Source organism: Tachyglossus aculeatus, chromosome 25 (assembly GCF_015852505.1).
Source record: "Tachyglossus aculeatus isolate mTacAcu1 chromosome 25, mTacAcu1.pri, whole genome shotgun sequence".
Taxonomy (NCBI): Eukaryota; Metazoa; Chordata; class Mammalia; order Monotremata; family Tachyglossidae; genus Tachyglossus; species Tachyglossus aculeatus.
The window spans coordinates 19,619,259-19,638,381 of NC_052090.1; the positions used below are offsets into that span (position 1 = coordinate 19,619,259).

Here is a 19,123-nt window from a genome sequence, read left to right on the forward strand (position 1 = left end):
GTGAGCTCTTTGTGGGTCACCAACTCTTTCATGTTGTACTCACCCAGGCGCTTTGTACACAGAAAGGGGTTGATTACCAAGTGCAGAGCACTGTACTAAACTCCTCATGAGAGAGTACGTTGCATTTGAGTAGGTGGACATAATCCCTGACCACAAGGAGTTTTCAGTCCAGAGGTCCAGAGAGTTTGTGACCTGCCCAAGGCAGCAGACCTGTCCATGGTGGTTTAGTTTCCTTTTTTTGTTAGAGAGATTTGGGCAAATCTTGCATGAGCATGTCAGACTGATGTCGTCTTCTGTGTAGCTCATTCCTGATAGGATGGGATTAGTCTGAATATTGCTGAATAACCACAGTCTGTGCATTTGAAGAGACTTAACCACTTTTAAACTAGTGCATCCTAGGTGGCAATTTTCAATCAATCAATCAATCAATCAATCAATCGTATTTATTGAGTGCTTACTATGTGCAGAGCACTGTACTAAGCGCTTGGGAAGTACAAATTGGCAACACATAGAGACAGTCCCTACCCAACAGTGGGCTCACAGTCTAAAATTTTCCCAGCCATAAGCAGTAGAAAGTTAGAAGAAATGTATTTTAACCTAGGGCCGGTGACTCATTTTATTATCCCCACAGAATTGAATCCCAAGGCAGAACTGCAGCAAAATCCAAGCTGAGAGCATCACATCAAACTCAGTATAAACATTAAACGAAACATTAAGATGGGCCTGTGCAGTGACAGGGATTTGGGTTAGATGATGGGAAGAATTTCCTGGCCAAAGGTAGGGCTAAATACTAACTATGCCAGCCTAAGGCAAAGGTGTTCTTGAAAAGATTTTTATGTTCACAAAGTCCATTTTGGGTCTCAAAGTAAAACTAATCATCCAATTAATGTTAGTGTAAATAACTCTTTGTAGACCAGGCAAATATTGAGGAATCTTGAACATCCATCAATCAACTGTGGATCAATCAGTAAAGTTTATAGAGCCCCAGCTGTGGACGGAATGCTGTATTAAGCAAGTACAGAGATGAGAGCAAGGAGGCTCATTGAGTAGGTTGGCTGAAGAAGAATACAGAGTGCGAGCTGGGGTACAGTGGGAAAGGAGAGAGGATAAGTAGGGGGAAGAGAGCTGCTTGGCTGTCAATAAACACTACGGAATGATCACTGTGGGCCAAAAAACCCTTCAGAGTGATGGGTTCCAAACAGATACAAGGAAATACTATTTGACTCAAGGTGATGAGCATATGGAATCCATTTCCATGGGAAACTGGACGGCCAAAAAATATCAGCAGATGTGAGGGGGAGATTTGGATAAATTAACGAGCAAACGTAACCAGAATGAGGGGTGTCTTGTCTTATGCTGTCGAGTCATTTCTGACGCACAGCAACACATCTCTCCCAGAATGCCCTGCTCTCCACCTGCAATCATTCTGGTAGTGTTTCTGGTAGTGTATCCACAGAGTTTTCTGGAAGTGGTTTACCGTTGCCTCCTTCTGCGCAGTAGACTCGAGTCCCTGCCCTCGATTCCCTCCCATGCCACTGCTGCCCAGCACAGGTGAGTTTTGACCTGTAGCAGATTGCCTTCCACTCTCTAGCCACTGGCCAAGCTAGGAATGGAGTGGGTATGCCTCTGCTTTACTCTCCCTCCTGTAGCTGAGACTGGTAGAGTACTGAAAACTCTCCAGGTGCGACCCTGAAAGGGGAGAATGAGGGTTACTAGAGGGAAATTAGGAGAAAGTGGGGAAAGGCAAGGGGATGTTAGATGGTACCTCCCTCACCGCACTGAAGGCTGGCTTCTCCAAGCATGGTCTTCCCCCTTTTGGTGATGGGATACACAGTCACATGGCTCATCTGGTCTGGATCAGTCGTGGCAGTTGCTTAAGGTCGTGGGTTCTTGCATGCCGGCCAGAGAGTGACACAGAGGGTCAGTCGAGTCCGTACATGCCCTGTCCACATTGCAGTCTCTTTCCTGCCATCCCCCTGGCACTTGAGCCTCACGCCATATTCACCGTCGAGCTGCAGGTGGTTTTTGCAAAACCGTTTTCAACTGGCCTGTAGGTTTGCCTGTGCAGGCCGCCAGTGAAATAGAGTTCCTGGGGAACTCCTTTGGAAATCTGAAAAGGGTCAAACACTCTGTTTAGAGGTGGTTTAAATTTAGCCCTGCCCTGCGGCAAGGATGTCCTAGGTGACCTCCTCTGGACCGCTGGGATTTTTTGTGGTGAAGTGAATAGGCGGCAGGAGCCCTCCTCCTCCAAGTATCCAGTTTAGGCTTTACAATAGAGGTCTCTCGCTTCAAAATGGCAAACCAGCTGCTGCAGCAGTTATTATCCCATGGAGGTACCTGACTTTATTAATATTATTATTATTATCATCACCATTATTATTATAAATAACAGTACTGGTGGTTGTTAGGTGCTTACTGTATGCCAGACACTGGGGAAGATGCAAGCTAATCAGGCCGGGCACAGTCCCTGCCCCACATGGAGCTCAGTCTAAGGACAGAGAACCAGTATTGAGTCCCCATATTCCAGGTGAGGAAATTGAGGCCTAGAGAAGTAAAGTGGTTCACCCTAGGTCACTCAGCAGGCAAGTGGTGGAGTCAGGATTAAGAACCTTTACCCTAACCCTCTCTACCCTCCCGCAGGGCCCATGCCATTTCCATTAGGCTATGCTGCTTCTCGAAGCACCTCTGCATATTTGTTAAGACAGAGGCCGGTTTGAACCCTCCGCAGAGCTCGGGCAGTGGAGCTTGCCCGGTGCAGAAACTGCATTCAGGCCCCGAAGGGTGGACTTGGCGCCTGGAGTGTCTGACAAAGGCCCCCGTTAGAGATCTGGCCCCTTTAAGAGAGCCGGCAGGCTCCACTCCCACTGGTTCCTTCCCTCCACTGGCCTCGGAGTGCAGCAACAACAGCTGAAGCCAGCTGTCAGTCAGGGTCCGTGGGGAGCCGTCCCTGTGTTTACATGAATGATCATATGGTAACCTCTCCCAGCTCATGGGCGAGCGGCACGGTTACCTCATCTGCAGGCAGATGACCTCATCCATGGGAAATGGGGCAAGTGCAAGACAGGAGCCGAGCAGACTGCTCTCTGGGGTCCCGCTTCCTCATTAGAGGACGACCGAGACGCCGGCCTCCCCCTGCACCGCTCAGGAAATAAACTGGAAGTCTCTTCACTGTATAATCGCTACTTGTCGAGAGGCTATTCATAAATCAAGTGGATTTATCTTGTGGGGCGGGTGTGTGAAGAAATGTGGACCCCTGTGTGTGTGTGTGTGTGTGCGTGCGTGTACACCTGCATGGCAGTTACCGCTGTGCATTTTACATTTCCCCCCAAGAAGCCACGCGCCCCCATGTTCTGCTGACTCAGCACCCCACAGGCGCCGGCGTTTGTGTGCAGCATTTTCAAAAAATGTTGGCTTACAAACAGGATGCCCTACCATACCAGAGAAAGGATGGAGAAATGCATGTCCTGAACTTGGGAGTGGAAACCCTTTTTTTAAAAAAAAATATTTAATAAGCTGTTGTTTCTACTGCTTAGCATTTTCTTGGAGTCATCATGCTATCCTGCATGAGGTGCTGTGGAATATAAAATAAATTACCTTTGCCATAGGATGCTTGTTTTTTAGCCTCTCTCAAGCCATGCACAATGTAAAGGACACGCTGACCTAGAGTGTTGATCTCTTCCTCCCAAGCAGTGCTTAAACTGTAACCAAGAAGCGCTTCAGTATTCGTGCCTTTAACAGTTTAACCCTTTTGACCCACTTAGAGATAGATATTCCTTCTAGGATTTCATCTGAAATCCTAATGAAGAGGTTTTGTGCTTTGCCAAAATGCTCACCTAGGTAATCTTTTTTGTATTTCCTTTCACAAATTGCTCCTCAGGGAGACTGAAAGAACAGCTAGAATATCAAAATAAGAGCAATAATATTGGAAAAACCCTCATTTAAGAGCCCCACAGATCAAGCCTAGATTTGAATAGTATCTGCAAGGCCTCTCGGAAAAAGAAAATCCTGCTTGCTACAAGATCTAAATTCACTTGGCTTTTCCATTGGAATGGGTTGAATGGTGGCGTGTTTTTACCCTCAGTGGGTTTGAAACAGAATGATCCTTGAGCAAAATGTGACCAATTTCTCCAATCCTTTAAAGCTCTGGCAAAAGCAGCTCTTCAGAGTTGGGCTGAAGAGAGGTGGTGGGGAAGGTAGTCTGGGACCTTCCCGGTTGAATTGATTGAGAAGCAAGATTCATCGTTCGGGTGGTCCACTCACAGCCTTATCCGTTGCCATCTGACAGACGCTGCCTCGGATGAGAATACCCAGAGTTGCTCCATGCGTAGTATCGAGGACATTTCCTGAGAATCTCGACCTCTGGGTGCTTATACATCATTTGCTGGAAAGCCCCCTCTGAGCAAATTGCTTGACCTGTGCCATTTGGAATCACCTAGGCTATGCTCAGGTTTTTTGAAGAGCAAGGTAAGCACTCTGCAAAACTCTGAGTCTCTATGTTTAAATGGCTATGGACCTGTGTGTTTCTGCACCCCCCTGCAGTGTTAGACCGACTAAAGAGGTGAACTGGACAGAGTTTACATATCTTAGGAGACTGTTTCCTGATGGATGGTATACGTATTTCTAAGCTCTCATCCCTCTCTGATTTAGAAGTGAGCAGTGTATGTCCTCTTTCCCAGTACAAACGTTCTCTCGGGCGTAGAAATGCCTGCTCTCAAAAAACAGGCTCAATGTGATTTTCATGTCTAGCCTAACATGTCATGCCTGCACAGCTGTTCATAGCCGGCATGAGGTAGCATATTCAAAGGAAGCTTACCATTTTCTATTGTTCCCGGATGCTTGATATGCACATGTGAAACTTGTTGGTGGTGGGGGGGGGGAGCGGGGGGGGGGGGGGGGAGGAAATCAGTATAATGAGACTGGGAAGCTGGGACTGGGAGCACTAGGCAGTTGAAGTCTGGAGTTTGTGGTATTGTGGAGTTTTCTTATCCCCAGGAGTAGCTGAAAGGATGGGAATTGGAGCCTGGTATCCATGGTGAGTTTCCCTGATGTCACTGTGCCGTGTGTGTAGTTTCTTGGAGGGACTGTCTTCTGGCAGAGGGGAGGGATAGGGGTGAGAACAAGGGGACAGAATAGGAGAGGGGCAGTTAGGAGCTTCCTCACATGATGGAGTCAGCCAGCTCAGGCACTTGAAATCAGGGATGGGTATAGGAAGGGCAGCAAGTGGAAGCAGGTGACGCTTCCTGCGATCTGCCAGCATTAGAGCGTGTTTCTATGGGCACCAGCACCAGGGGAAGGAACCTCAGGGTCACAAATGCAGCGTGGGTAACAATACCAAACAGGATGAGGTTTAGTTCTCTGCAGCTACTCATTTCAAGTACAGTAATAGTTCCACAGATTCATGTAGCATCAAGATGCCTAAAGCACTTCACAGCTATGATCTCTGATCCTCACAACATCCCGCCTGTGAAGATGCGATGTTACAAGAGAGGAAACTGGGGCCCAAAGAGATGAACCTGTCCTCTCAAAGCCTTGAGGTGGACCCCGGGGCTCACATATTTTTTTTTTCCCCAAGGAATTTTCCTATAGAAAGTTCCATTTTTCCCTAAATCGGCTCCAAGCCCACCTGTTTAAAGGGTATTGCACCATTGAGCCATCTGGATCCTTCAGAGGAATCCCACCATTAGTTCATCCTCTTGATAGACCGACTACATTGCATATTGTCAATCAATCAATGGTGTGTATTGAGCCCTTACTGTGTGCAGAGCACTGTACTTAGTGCTTGGGAGAGTACAACAGAGTTGGTAGTCCTTGAAGGACTTCAGTGTAATCCCCTTCCCCTGCCCTGAGCCCCCAAATAAGGAGGACTGTCGGCAGAGTTGAAGTGCAGCACAGAGCTTCGAACACCTCCGGGCATCAGCCATCGGCTGGGCAAAGGCCATCAGGAGGCAAACTTCAACGTGCCATCTCAGGGTAGAGTATCCTGTCTTCACAGGCTCAACTTCACCCTTTTGAGACCTTCTGGCTTGGGCAAAACGTGCTAACAGCCAGGCTGTCAGGGATGCTCCTTTAGAAGACTGAAAAGTTTGGGAAACTCTGCCTGCTGTAAGCGCCTTGTGGGCAGGGAGCATGTCTACCAACTCTGTTATATCGTACTCTCCCAAGCGCTTAGTACAGGGCTCCACACACAGTAAATGCTCAATAACTGATTGATTGTTCTGTTGGTCTCGTGCTCACGTGACCTTGGAATAAATGGTGAAACTAGAAGGCCAGTCTAATAATACTAATAATAATAATAATAATGAAAGTATTTATTAAGCGCTTACTATGTGCCAAGCAATGTTCTAAGCACTGGAGTAGATACAAGGCAATCAGATTGGCCCCAGTCATGGAGAGGCAAACTCAGACGCTTGGGGAGGATACAGGGAGAGCATGCTGTTCTTTCCTCCTCACACACACAGTAAATGCTCAATTAATGATTGACTGTTCTGTTGGTCTCGTGCACATGTGACCTTGGAATAAATGGTGAAACTAGAAGTCCAGTCTAAAAAAAAATAATAATAATGAAGGTATTTGTTAAGCTCTTACTATGTGCCGAGCTCTGTTCTAAGCACTGGAGTAGATACAAGGCAGTCAGATTGGCCCCAGTCAGGGAGAGGCAAACTCAGACGCTCGGGGAGGATACAGGGAGAGCACGCTGTTCTTTCCTCCTCAATAGCCTTCTCACCCTTTGCCCATTCCCTTGCTCACCTTGCACCACAGAAGGTCCAGACAAGAATGTGCTGTCCACATTTTCTCAGAAGAAATTCTTCACCATAAAGCAAAAGCACCTTTCCACCAACTCTCTCATTTTCCCTACTGCACCTGGCCATGGACCCTGGACCTGTCTACACAAGCCTTTTAAGTGTACTTCTCTCATGACTCTGCCTCCTCTTCCAGATTCACCAAGCTAATAATAACTGTGGTATTTGTTCACTGCTTATTATGTGCCAAGCACTGTACTAAGTGCCGGGGTAGATAAAAGACCAGCAGAACGAATGTAGTCCTTGTCACACATGGAGCCTTTGAGGGGAGGGAGAGCAGGTATTGAATTTTAGAGACGAGGCAACTGAGACCCAGGGAAGTTAAGTGACTTGCCTAGGGTCACACAACGGGCAAATGGTGCCCCAACTCCCAGACACAGGCTCTTTCCACTAGGTCCTGCCAATTCTCCCCATCTTCTCTCCCTCCCCACCTTCAAATTCCTCCTCAAAACCATAACCTCTGAGTGACATTACTTGATTAATCCCCACCTCCCTGGGCATGTCATCCCATCGGTCACTTTAGATATCCTGCGTAAATCTGTGCATTTGTATGTGACTTTTTTCCCCAAAGGAGGGAACATGACCTCATGGAGAGACCATGAGACTGGGAGCCAGGAGACACAGGTTCTCGCCCCAGCAGCTGTGCGTTCTTGGCCTTTTGGGAGATCTGGGACAAGTCATTTATCCTGTCTGGGCCTCAGTTTCTTCACCTGTAAAATAGAAATAAATTGCCTGTTCTTCTTACCCCTCTAAATCCCCTCAGTGGACGTTAAGTAAACTGCATATTTGGGTAAGAATTTTTGTGGGGGCAGCTTCAGTGTTGAACAGGGCAGCTGAAACAAGCTGGAATTTGGAAGTGGGGGGGTGTCTATGGGCTGGGTGGGACGAGATGGAGGAAATCTTCCTTTTCAGTGTGCCTCGATCTCGTCTCTCTTGTTGCTGACCTCTCACCCACATCCTGCCTCTGGCCTGGAATGTCCTCCCTCTTCATATCCGACAGACAATTACCCTCCCCCTGCCTTTTAAAGCATTATTGAAGGCACATCTACTCCAACAGGCCTTCCCTGACTAAGCCCTTCTTTCCTCTTCTCCCACTCCCTTCTGTGCCACCTTGATTTGCTTCTTTTATTCATTCCCTTCCCAGCCCCACAGAACTTATGTACATATCGGTAATTTTATTTATTTATATTTGTCTGCCTCACCATCTAGACTGTAAAATGTGTCCAGTGTATTGTTACAGTGTACTTTCTCCAGCACTTAGTACAGTGCTCTGCACACATTAAGTGCTCAGTAAATACGATTGACTGATTGAAGAGGTAGGGAAGGCCAAAGGGATGAAGGGGCCACTGGCAAAACCAAGATTTCTCCATCCTAGAACAGGAATCTGGCCTGGTGTCTGTGGTGACGAGGTATTGTCATGTCAATTGAGCGGCCCGCAGGAGAATATTTTGAAATGCCATCTCGAAGCAGATTTTTCAGAGAATGATGAGCAACCATTCTCTATTTCCTCACTGGGGTGACCAAGGGAAAATTGATGCCAATTGTAGCAAGCGAGAGCTAAGATTAGACCCCAGGAAAGACTTCTGGACCAAGAGGTCTGAAGTGCAGGAACAGGGTGATTGTACAATCTCTTCCTGGGGAAATTATTTCTTTTTTTTTTTTCTTAAAAAAAAAAAGCTTGTACTATCTTTCTAGGAAGGTTTGCCAGAAACAGAACTGAGTGAACTCTGGAGTCTTTGGCTTTCTAGAACAGGGTGACCTGAGTTTTTCTGGTAGCAAAAGGGTCCCCATTCTCTCAATGTGATGGAAAAATGACCTGAGGCTTAACTGAAATGTCCAGCCATAGTTGACTTGTATGTGAGTGTGTATACATTATGGAACACATTCATTCATTCAGTTGTATTTATTGAGCACTTAGTGTGTGCAGAGTCAATAGGGGATTATTAGAAAACACAGACACAAGCTGTTGGATTCCTGTTCAGTACACTTCAGTTGTCCTTGGGAAAGACTCTTGTAGAAATAACTGTCACCTTTTGGCTTCACCATCCTGTAACAAAGAAACAAGATGAAGGTGCTCCTTGTGGACCGAGAATGTGTTTACCAACTCTGTTGTATTGTACCAATCCAGGCATTTAGTACAGTGCTGTACATGCAATAAGTGCTCAATACATTCCACTGATTGATTGATTGAGCTGATGCCATCTTATCAACTGGGTCTCCCAAAGGTGGGTGGAGAGCTACCTGGAATTAGCGGAAGAGACGTCTACTACTGTTTATAGAATTTGCAAAATGACCACAGTAATAAATTGCCACAAACCAGAGCACAGTTCTGTAAAATGCATGGAAAGTGCCATTGTCCTCATCAGCCACTTTTACTGAGCACCCACTGGGCACAAAGGTCCGCACTAGGTATTTGGGAACACAAGGGTGTTCAGTGTCACAAATGACGGATGAACCTCCGTCCACATGATAAAATTTATTGTAGTGCTAGTGGAGTGCCGTGCCGCTCTATGCCAGGGTCGTGGAGTGCAGTCAGCAGCCAGGCAGAGGGGCAGCAGGTCGGTAAGTTCTCGTGAATATTTTTTGATGTGCAGGGCCCCAATACAGCTGAAGCGACTGCAGTGTGGTGCCAGGGTTGTGCCGTGGAGCCATGACCCGGTGGGCGGCTGCACTGGGAGCCATTGCAGCCTATCGGGGGTGTCCAAGAGGAGGAAAGACATGGGCCCTGCTCTTGAGGAGCTTACAGTCTTGTGGGGTACAGAAGTGGATAGAAATTGCCAGATGTACAATAAGTAACCCTAAGACTATGCATGAACATAATGAAAGAAAAGTAAGCAGTTAAATAATAAATGAACAGAGATAAAGATTGCTACGGTGCCCTGCGAGGTTACCTGATTGGGGAAGGTGGAGAGTTCCTTAACTGTATGTGGTTTTTATGGGGTTTGTTTAATGGTATTTGTTAAACACTATGTGCCATTCATTCAATCATATTTATTGAGTGCTAACTATGTACAAAGCACTGTACCAAGTGCTGGGGTAGATACAAGCTAATCAGGTTGGACACAGTCCCTGTCCCATTTGGGGCTCACATTTGCAATTCCCATTTTACAAATGAGGGAACTGAGGCACAGAGAAGTTAAGTGGCCTGTCCAAGGTCACACGGCAGACAAGGGGCAGAGCCGAGATTAGGACCCAGGTCCTTCTGACTTCCAGGCCAGTGCTTTCTTCCCTAGGCTGCACTGCTTCTAAACAGTTTCCTTCAACCGTGATATTCTCAAACTGGTCTCCTACGCATTGGCCTGCCAGGGAGGTGCTCTTAAAGATGGGTAAAGACCCAGTGTCCACTTCATGTAATGAAGCATGGTGCCTGGAAGAAGATTTGCCTTTCCCTGGGACATCTTGGTTCTCTGTTCCATTTCTCAGTTTGTGACTTTCCTCCACATGGGGACCCGAACCAGGGGTTAGCTTTGGTTCAGAAGAGGAATCACCGTCTCCTGGACTTGTTGGTCAAGATGTGGATGTCAAGGAGTGCTGGAAGGATGAACAGACCTCCTCTAGACTTTAACCAGTCAGACTTCCACACCTGTTCCCCTGAAATGTGGTTCAGTGCTGTTTTCTTATGGGGCAGCATCAAGAGAGGTCACCCCCACTGCTTTCTCCTTGTTGGGAGGGGAGCTGAATTTGGTCATCAAAAGATCAAAGCTCCCAGAGGGCTCTCTTGATCTGGAAGCTGTCACAGCTAGAACTATCACTAATTTTAGGATGTGGTTTACACCTCCCTTGTACATATATAGGAACCACATCCCCTGTCCACCTTCCTCTCCACTCTATGCCTTAAGCACACCATTCTGCCCCAACTTTCTGCTGAGCATGGAAGCACAAAACTGGAGAAGTGACTGGGTTACTCCCAAGAACTCTTGCAGCAACTCTGATTTAGCTGTTCATCTCCATCCTACATATCCTACCACCCAACTCAAGTCTTCCCTCCGCACTCTCCCACCCACTTTCTTTGAATTTCCTCATTGTTCGGCTCTTGTTTCTTCTCTCCTTGCATTCAACCATTGCTCCACCAGTGAAACTGTTCTCTCCAAGGTGAATGCCTAACTCTGTCAGGCTCAAACTGCTTTTCTTCTCAAATCTCACTTGCTCAATGGGTTTTCCGGCCCATCTGATCTCAGTAGGCTGCGTTCTCTGCCTACCCGCTGCCAAAGAGGATTTGAAGAACTCGTGGGATTTAAAGAAGGCACTTACTTTATTAACCCTCCAAAAGAGGTTTCAGTGGAATAAAAACCTGAGACTGAGGGAATGCGATTTCATGTTTCCAGAAAGATCTGCTTTGAATTTGGGAGTGGTCAGTGCTATCTCATGTTTTTAAATTGATATTGTGCTATCATCTAAGTGCTTGGCATTTTTAAAAGGCATTTTATTCCCAGTTCTTTGCAGCCCAGCCTGGGTGGGAGAAGGTCAGAGATACCCTCTCCACTTCACAGTCAGGAGTAAGTTGATCCAATTCCACAGAGTCAGTGACAGAGGTAGGAATAGTCAGTCAGTCAGCAATAATTACTGGGCATTCTCTGGGCAAAGCACTTTCGCCTCCGGGTAACTTCTCTGTAGAAGTATGCCTGAATTTGAGACTGATTTAAATGAGTTTAGTTGAATCACTGGATTGGAAGGGCTATGGAAAGGTTATGTAGTCTCTCCCTCCTCATTTTGGGGTAATAATAGGAATAGTAATTGTGGTATTTGTTAAGTGTTTCCTCTGTGCCAAACACTATACTAAGCGCTGGAGTAGAAGGAAGGCAAGCATATCAGAAACAGTCATTGCCGCACCTGGGGCTCATCATAGTCTGAGGGAGGGAGGACAAGTATTGTACATATTTATTACTCTATTTATTTATTTATTTTACTTGTACATATCCTATTTATTTTATTTTGTTAGTATGTTTGGTTTTGTCTCCCCCTTTTTAGACTGTGAGCCCACTGTTGGGTAGGGACTGTCTCTATATGTTGCCAATTTGTACTTCCCAAGCGCTTAGTACAGTGCTCTGCACACAGTAAGCGCTCAATAAATACGATTGATGATGATGATGAAGTATTTAATCCCCACTTTACTGATGAGGTACCTGAGGCACAGAGAAGTGAAGTGACCTGCCCAGGGTCATACAACAGGGAAGTGGAGGAGTCAGGATTAGAACCCAGGGCCTCTGACTCCCAGGCCTGGGTGCTTTCCACTAGGCACGAGTCTAGAGCACCGTGCCCTCTCCTCAGGGCCTCCAGGGAAGAAGGTCAACAGTTCCACTCCATCGTATGTTTTAATTCCATGATGTGACAAGGACCCCCATGCCCCCCACAACTCAATTTTTTCGATAGGACTTGGTGTGGATCCCATTTTCCTCACATCATTGAGATGGTTTTAATTGTGGGTGGTTTGCTATTAAAGCTGTGGCCAGGGCTCACCCCAAATAATAGATTAGGCACTCAGGTCTGCCAGAACAGGGGCCTTCCCTGCAACGTTTGGGTAGAAAACCACGGTGGCGTGAGGGAACGTTCTCCCGACGCTGCTCGGGTGTGCATCTGGGTACAGCGGGTGATGGTCTGGGAAGAAGCGGTGTCACCTAAGGATTAGGGCACAGGCCTGGCAGACAGAGAGCCTGGGTTCTAATCCTGTTTTCACCACTTACCTGCTGTGAGGCCTTAGGCAAGTCACTTCTCTGTGCCTGGGTAACCTCCCCTCTAGACTGTATGCTTGTCGTGGGCAGGGGATGTATCTGTTATATTCATTCTGTTATATTCATTCATTCAATAGTATTTATTGAGCACTTCTTGTGCACAGAACACTGTACTGAGCATTTATTGAACTCTCCCAAGCACTTAGTACAGTGCTCTGCACACTGTAAGCACTCAATAAATACGATTGACTGACATATCTATAAAATGAGGATTAAGACTATGAGGCCAATCAATCCTATTTATTGAGTGCTTATTGTGTGCACAGCACTGTACCAAGCACTTGGGAGAGTACAGTACAACAGACTTAGCAGACATGTTTCCTGACCATAATGAGCTTTCTGTCTAGAGGGGGAGTCAGACATTAAAATGAATACATAAGTATTGTTTAATATATAATTTAAAGAGCTGTACATAAGTGCTGTGGAGTTGGGGGTGGGGTGAATATCAAATGTCCAAAGGTCACAGATTGAAGTGCATAGATGACAGAAGGGAGAGCAAACTGGAAAAAAGAGGGCTTAATTGGGGAAGGCCCCTTGGAGGAGATGTGACCTTAGAAATGCTTTGAAGGTGGAGAGAGTGGTGATCTGGAGTATATGGGGGAGGGGAGGGAGTTCCAAGCTAAGGGGAGGATGGTGGGAAAGGGGTCAGTGATGAGATAGATGAGATTGGGGCACAGTGAGCAAATTGGCACGAGAGAAGAGGCCTGTGCGGGCTGGGCTGTACTAGGAGATTAGTGAGTTGAGGTCCCCTATGTGGGACATGGACTGTGACCAACCTGATTAGCTTGTATCTAACCCAGTGCTTAGTACAGTGCCTGGCACTTAACAAGTACCGTTAAAAGAAAAAAGTCATCGGGTGTAGGCGTGTGGAGCCGAGCAGTACAGTTCAAGTCTTCCTTGATGTCGGGACCTGCGACACCCAAGGTCTGTCGTTTAGGAAAACTGGCTGTCTGCCAGAAGATGCAGGAGTCAGGTTGGAGTGGTCTTTGCCCGGAAGAAGTGGAGAATTACCTTCAACCCTGAAGCCCGGGTGCCTCTGAGTTTCAAAATTCTGTCAGCAGGGTGAGGGAGGAAGAGAGGCAGAGCTTCTGAGATGCTGGAATGGCAGTTTGAGGAGCTGAACAAAGCACCCGCTGCCTCGCCGGGCCTCCCTTCAGTCTTCCCAGCGTGGCCGAGGGCCCCGTGATGGATCATGCCATGCAGACCAGACAGGGCATCAGACTGGCCCCAAAATATGATGGATTAACCGCGGAACCCAGAGGGCACCCTGGTTCCAGGTGCTCAACTGTTACGTTAATGTGTTGCTGGATGCCTCCTATAATTTGCCGTGATTCCAATTGTGATAAACTGTGAGATGCTGGGCAACGTCACCTGCTGGCTATTTCACGCTGCTCAGCAGTCAGATCGAGGCCGGGCGAGGATGCGGGGACAGTTGTCCCCAAACCAGAGGCTCTGGCTGTAATGAGGGGTTGCACAGTCAGTGAACGGAGTAATGAAATCCAACTCATTAAATCACAATACAAATAATTTTAATTGGATTAATTTGTCTGTGCGGATTGCGCATCATTTTGGTATCGGGAAGAGTCCCGAGTGCTCATCCCGTTTGAGAGCGGTGACATTAAGTTGCAGTCTCTTTGGCAGCTTCTGGGTGGGTCTGGATGGAATGAGATGGAAAGCTTTTAAAGGGTCACCATCAGGTTCTCAAGGCCAGGAGTGTCATAAAGCCTTTCAAAGCTGCCACTCTAGTGGAAAATGTGATCTCTATCCAAAGTAAATGTCACGCCCAGAGTCATTGGTGTAATACTGACACAGAGAGTCGGATAATTTTCTTTAAGGAAAAGAACATGACAAAGGTGAAACAGCTGTGCTGTCTAGCGGGAAGAACCTGAGACCGTGAGGACCGGCTTCTAGTCCCAGCTCTGGCACTGACTGGCTGTGTGACTTTGGGCAAGTCATTCAGTTTCCTCATCTGTGAAATGGGGTTAATGCCTACCTCTCCCTTTCACACAGGGAGGTTATGAGAGGAAAATGAAATTATTGATGTAAAAGCTCTATCTGAAAAATAAGTATTTTCATGTGTCTGTTGGAGGTGGACGTGACGATCTAAGCCACCGGTTGAGCAATAATAATAATGGTATTCTGTAAGCACTTTCTATGTACCAGACACTGTTCTAAGCGTTGGGGTAGGTACAAGATAATCGGGTTGGACACTGTACCTGTCCCACATAGGACTCATAGTCTTAATCCCCATTTTATGGATGAGGTACCTGAGGCACAGAGGAATGAAGTGACTTGCCCAAGGTCATCCAGCAGACAAGTGGTGGAGTGGGGATTAGAACCCATGGGCAACATGAGAAAGAAGTAGGATGGGATCCTTGCCCTTGAGGAATTTATAATCTAATGGGGGCACTGAGCAGATGTAAATTAAATTGCCATATGAATCAATCATAGGGTATTTATTGAGTGCTCTGTGTGTGCAGAGCACTGTACTGTATTTCCTTGAGCAAATACAGTGTAAATAGATCTCTGCCCACAAGGAGCTTACAGTCTACGGTGTTCTAGATTAGAGAGTAAGTTAAAAATTCAATGATGAAATGGCCAAATCAGCTTATGGGTCAGTGAGGGCTCAGCCTCTCTGGACTTTTAGAGTGTTGGGGAGCTTTGGTTGGGGCTGGACTCTAGGTGATCTGAGCAGCAGGGCAACAAGGCATCTCCCACCCGCTACGGCTCCTTACCCTGTGGAGCATCATCTTTTCTGTTGTTTCCTTCGGTTTTGCATTTCTTCTGCTTTCATCGTTCCCTGTGCTTTGGTTGTCGAATTCCTCCTCTGTCTTCATCCTTAGATTGTGAGCCCCCAACGCCCAGGGTCTTTGTCTAATTCTCACCTGTGTGTTTTTTCCCCCTAGTGCTTAGAACACAGTTGATGCCTAATAAATACTGTCACTACTACTACAGATTAAGTAGACACATCTAAGTAGTTGTGTGTACGTGTGCACACATAGCTAGTATTGAAGTAGCTAATAGGATGGGATAGGTAGGAAGATGGGGATTCGTCAGGAATGCTTCTTGGAGGAGGTGTGTTTTAAAGGGTCTTTGGAAGTGGGAGGATCATCATTTGATAGATTTGAGCAGGGAGGGAGTGCTCTGGGGGTGAGAGGCGTGAACAGTGGGCTGCATCTGGAAGAACTGCAAAAGAGAGAATCTATACATTTGCTTGAGAGGGACTGGGCCTTAGACGAAGGCGAGAGGTCAGGTAAGAAGGAGACATCTAAAACACGCTTCCTCAGCTGGTGGTTCAGCTTAGTTTTCAAACATTCGGTAGTATTTATTGAGCATCTACTCTGTGCAGAGCCCTGCACTAAGAGCTTGGGAGAGTACAGTGGTGTGGGATGGCTTGGTCTCTGCCCTCAAGGAGCTTAAAGTATGTGACGGGGAGAACAGTGAGTGAAATCTGAAGTATTAGGGATTTAGAATAATCAAAAGGTTCAACTCTGGGAGATTGAGAATTGTTAAACTGAGGAATGAGTTTCTGAGAGAAATTGTAGGTTGTATTACCTTGGAGCTATTGAAATATAAGATGGATACCCCCCCTCTGCAGGGGGATTTATGTGCAGCCCTGAAGACATTCAAACAGGGACAACTTGATTGACAGGGTTTCTCTCCACCCAACCCAATGATTCTTTGACTTGGGCTCTTCTGTTGATATGGGTTTGACAGGATTAACCATTTCCCAAATAGCCACCAACCTTGGTGATGTCCTTTGGGGATGAATGTTATTTATTATTGGTATTATTCATGCTATTTTGATATTTTGGGTATGGGCACCAACAACTGAAGCAGACCACATTATAATGAGTCCAGAGCACTGCATTGTTGGGTGAAAGGGGTTATTTGTCCAGAAACAGTTAGGTCTTATCCCCTGTGTGAATGCAGTTGATATTAAAGGGTTTTGGTATTAAAGAGAAGCAGCGTGGCTTAGTTGAAAGAGCTTGGGCTTGGGAGTCAGAGGTCGTGGGTTCTAATCGTGCCTCCGCCACTTATCAGCTGTGTGACTTTGGGCAATCACTTAACTTCTCTGTGCCTCAGTGACCTCATCTGTATAATGGGGATTAAGACTGTGAGCCCCATGTGGGACAACCTGATTACGTTGTATCTACCCCAGCGCTTAGAGCGGTGCTTGGCATATAGTAAGCGCTTAACAAAAACCACCACTATTATTATTATTATTTGTCTCAGTAAGGAACATTTTTTTCCTCTCGCTGTAGGAAAATCCTTTCCCATGGACAATGCCGTTTCAGCAGGGAAGGCTATGAAGCGGTCCTCAGTGCTACACAAAATGCCCGGGGAGACCTGAGGTGGGGAATCCTTGTGTGTACACCGCCTGGGCCCGAGGGCGTAGGATGCTAACCCCGGGAGCGAGGTGAGGTTTGTGATTTGCGTTTCAGCCATGAACTGGCAGCTTTCCCGTTGTGGTTTGTAACAGGATTGTGTAACAGGATTGTGTAACAGGGTGAAATCTGAAGGAGCCCAGTACTGGTGTGAGCTGGAGCAGGCTCCATCCATCTAAGCGCACACAATAAAGCCAGACACTCTGGGTGTGCCTAATAATAATAATAATATTAATGATGGCATTTGTTATGCGCTTACTATGTGTAAAACACTGTTCTAAGTGCTGGGGAGGATACAAGATGATCAGGTTGTCCCACGTGAGGCTCACAGTCTTCATCCCCATTTTACAGATGAGGTAACTGAGGCTCAGAGAAGTTAAGTGGCTTGCCCAAGGTCACACAGCAGACATGAGGTGGAGCTGGGCTTAGAACCCATGACCTCTGACTCCCAAGCACGGGCTCTTTCCACTGAGCCATGCTGCTTCATGGTCCTCGACCAGTAGAAAATGCTTGGTTTGCCTCTCTGGTTACTCAGAGATGTTCCTCCAGGTGTGGGATGCCATAGCTTTAAAGAAGACACCTTGTCCTTTGTGAAAGAAGAACTTCCCATCTAAACACAATTCCAGTCATCACAGGTCACTTCCAAACCCAGGTCATCTTTTTTACAAGCATCTCTTATGACAGTACTCATCTAGGACTGCTCATGCTTGTCACTCCAGGCTGGGGCAAGTGCTCCACAACTGTAGGGGCCACAGAGGAATTCTTCTCTCGCCTAGTAAACTAGTCCACTTAGTCCAGTGCTTTTTTAAAAAAATGGCATTTGTTAAGTGCTTACTATGTGTCAAGCACTATTCCAAGGGCTGGGGTAGACACAAGAGAGTCAGTCAGTTCCTGTCCCAAACAGGGCTCGCAGTCTGAATCGGAGGGAGGAGGATTTATTCCCCATTTTACAGATGAGGTAATTGAGGCACAGAGAAGTGAAGCGACTGGCCCAAGGTCACACAGCAGACAAATGGGGGAGCTGGGATTAGAACCCAGGTCCTCTGACTCCCAAGCCCGTGCTCTTTCCACTAGGTCAAACTATTTCTTGCGTAGTGAAGAATCCTGCCCAGGCCATCATACTAAATCAATTTTCTTGTCCTTTTATCCGTTCCTTACCATATTCCTGTTCCAAGGGCGATCATCTTTCTTGTTCAACTATGATCAAAAATAGCTGGTGATCATTGTTGTTTATGAATTAACATCAGCATTTTTGGAATGTACCCTCGAGCTTCTTCTCTTGTGTATTCCCTCCAACAGACACACGCACACACACACACTCTCCAGACACACACATACACACACACAGACACACACCCTCCCCACCCCCCATAAAAAAGTCATTTACAGAAACTAGGTTTAGGACCGACTCTGATTAGGTTAGGGCCACTTTTCTATAAAGTAAATTAGTTGCATGCTGTGCGTTTGTATCCAGCAAAGGGCTTTTGTCACTGGAGGAAATCTCTTTAAAGGTTTGATTCAGAGACCACAGCAAATCCCCAGCATCAGCAAAGTAGCCATAATTCCTGATCTCCTGCGCATGGCTGAGTTCCACAGGAGCAGAGCTTTTGTGATCCCTGCTTTAGAGATAACTGACTGCAGCCACAGTAATTAGATGGTTTTAAACTACCCATCTAAATCCACCATGACCTCTCTCCCTCCCCCTTTCTCTCCCCTTCTTTCTCCTCCTCTCTCTCTCTCTCTCTCTCTCTCTCTCCCCATCTTTCCACCTGTTCCCTCACAGGGCTTCTCTTTCCTCCTCATCCTATCTCTTGCTACATGGCTCGGGGTTCCTTCAAATGGCAGGGGAAGGTGGTGGTAATTAGGGAATCATTGAGGTGGGGAGGCAGTAGCAGTGTAGCAGCGGGCAATCAGGAACCTGGGAGAGGAGAGGCAGGAGGGCTTTGTCTGCCAGCCTTCCCCAGATCTTTATAATCAGCTCTATCCCTGACTTGTTATGGGGCCAGTGTGAGAATCCCAGCCTCTCTGGCTCTTCTTCCCCAAAGTACCCTAGTCCGGCTCACCCTCTCCTCCAGGGGTTTTGATTGGTTATCAGCTCTGGTTACGTGCATAGGAGTCTCTGGTTCCCCATCCACATCCTTGCCTTTATATATATAAAGTATATATATATGTATATATATATATGAATATTTAGTATTTGTTAAGT

At 46.7% G+C, this 19,123-nt stretch overlaps 1 non-coding gene across 1 annotated transcript; it reads right to left on the reverse strand.

The window, feature by feature from the left end:
- Positions 1-1,561: 1,561 nt before the first annotated feature.
- On the reverse strand, positions 1,562-1,699 carry LOC119945631. Its single transcript, XR_005456291.1, has one exon. It is a non-coding gene; the product is annotated as a small nucleolar RNA SNORA7 (small nucleolar RNA).
- Between the last annotated feature and the right edge of the window lie 17,424 nt (positions 1,700-19,123).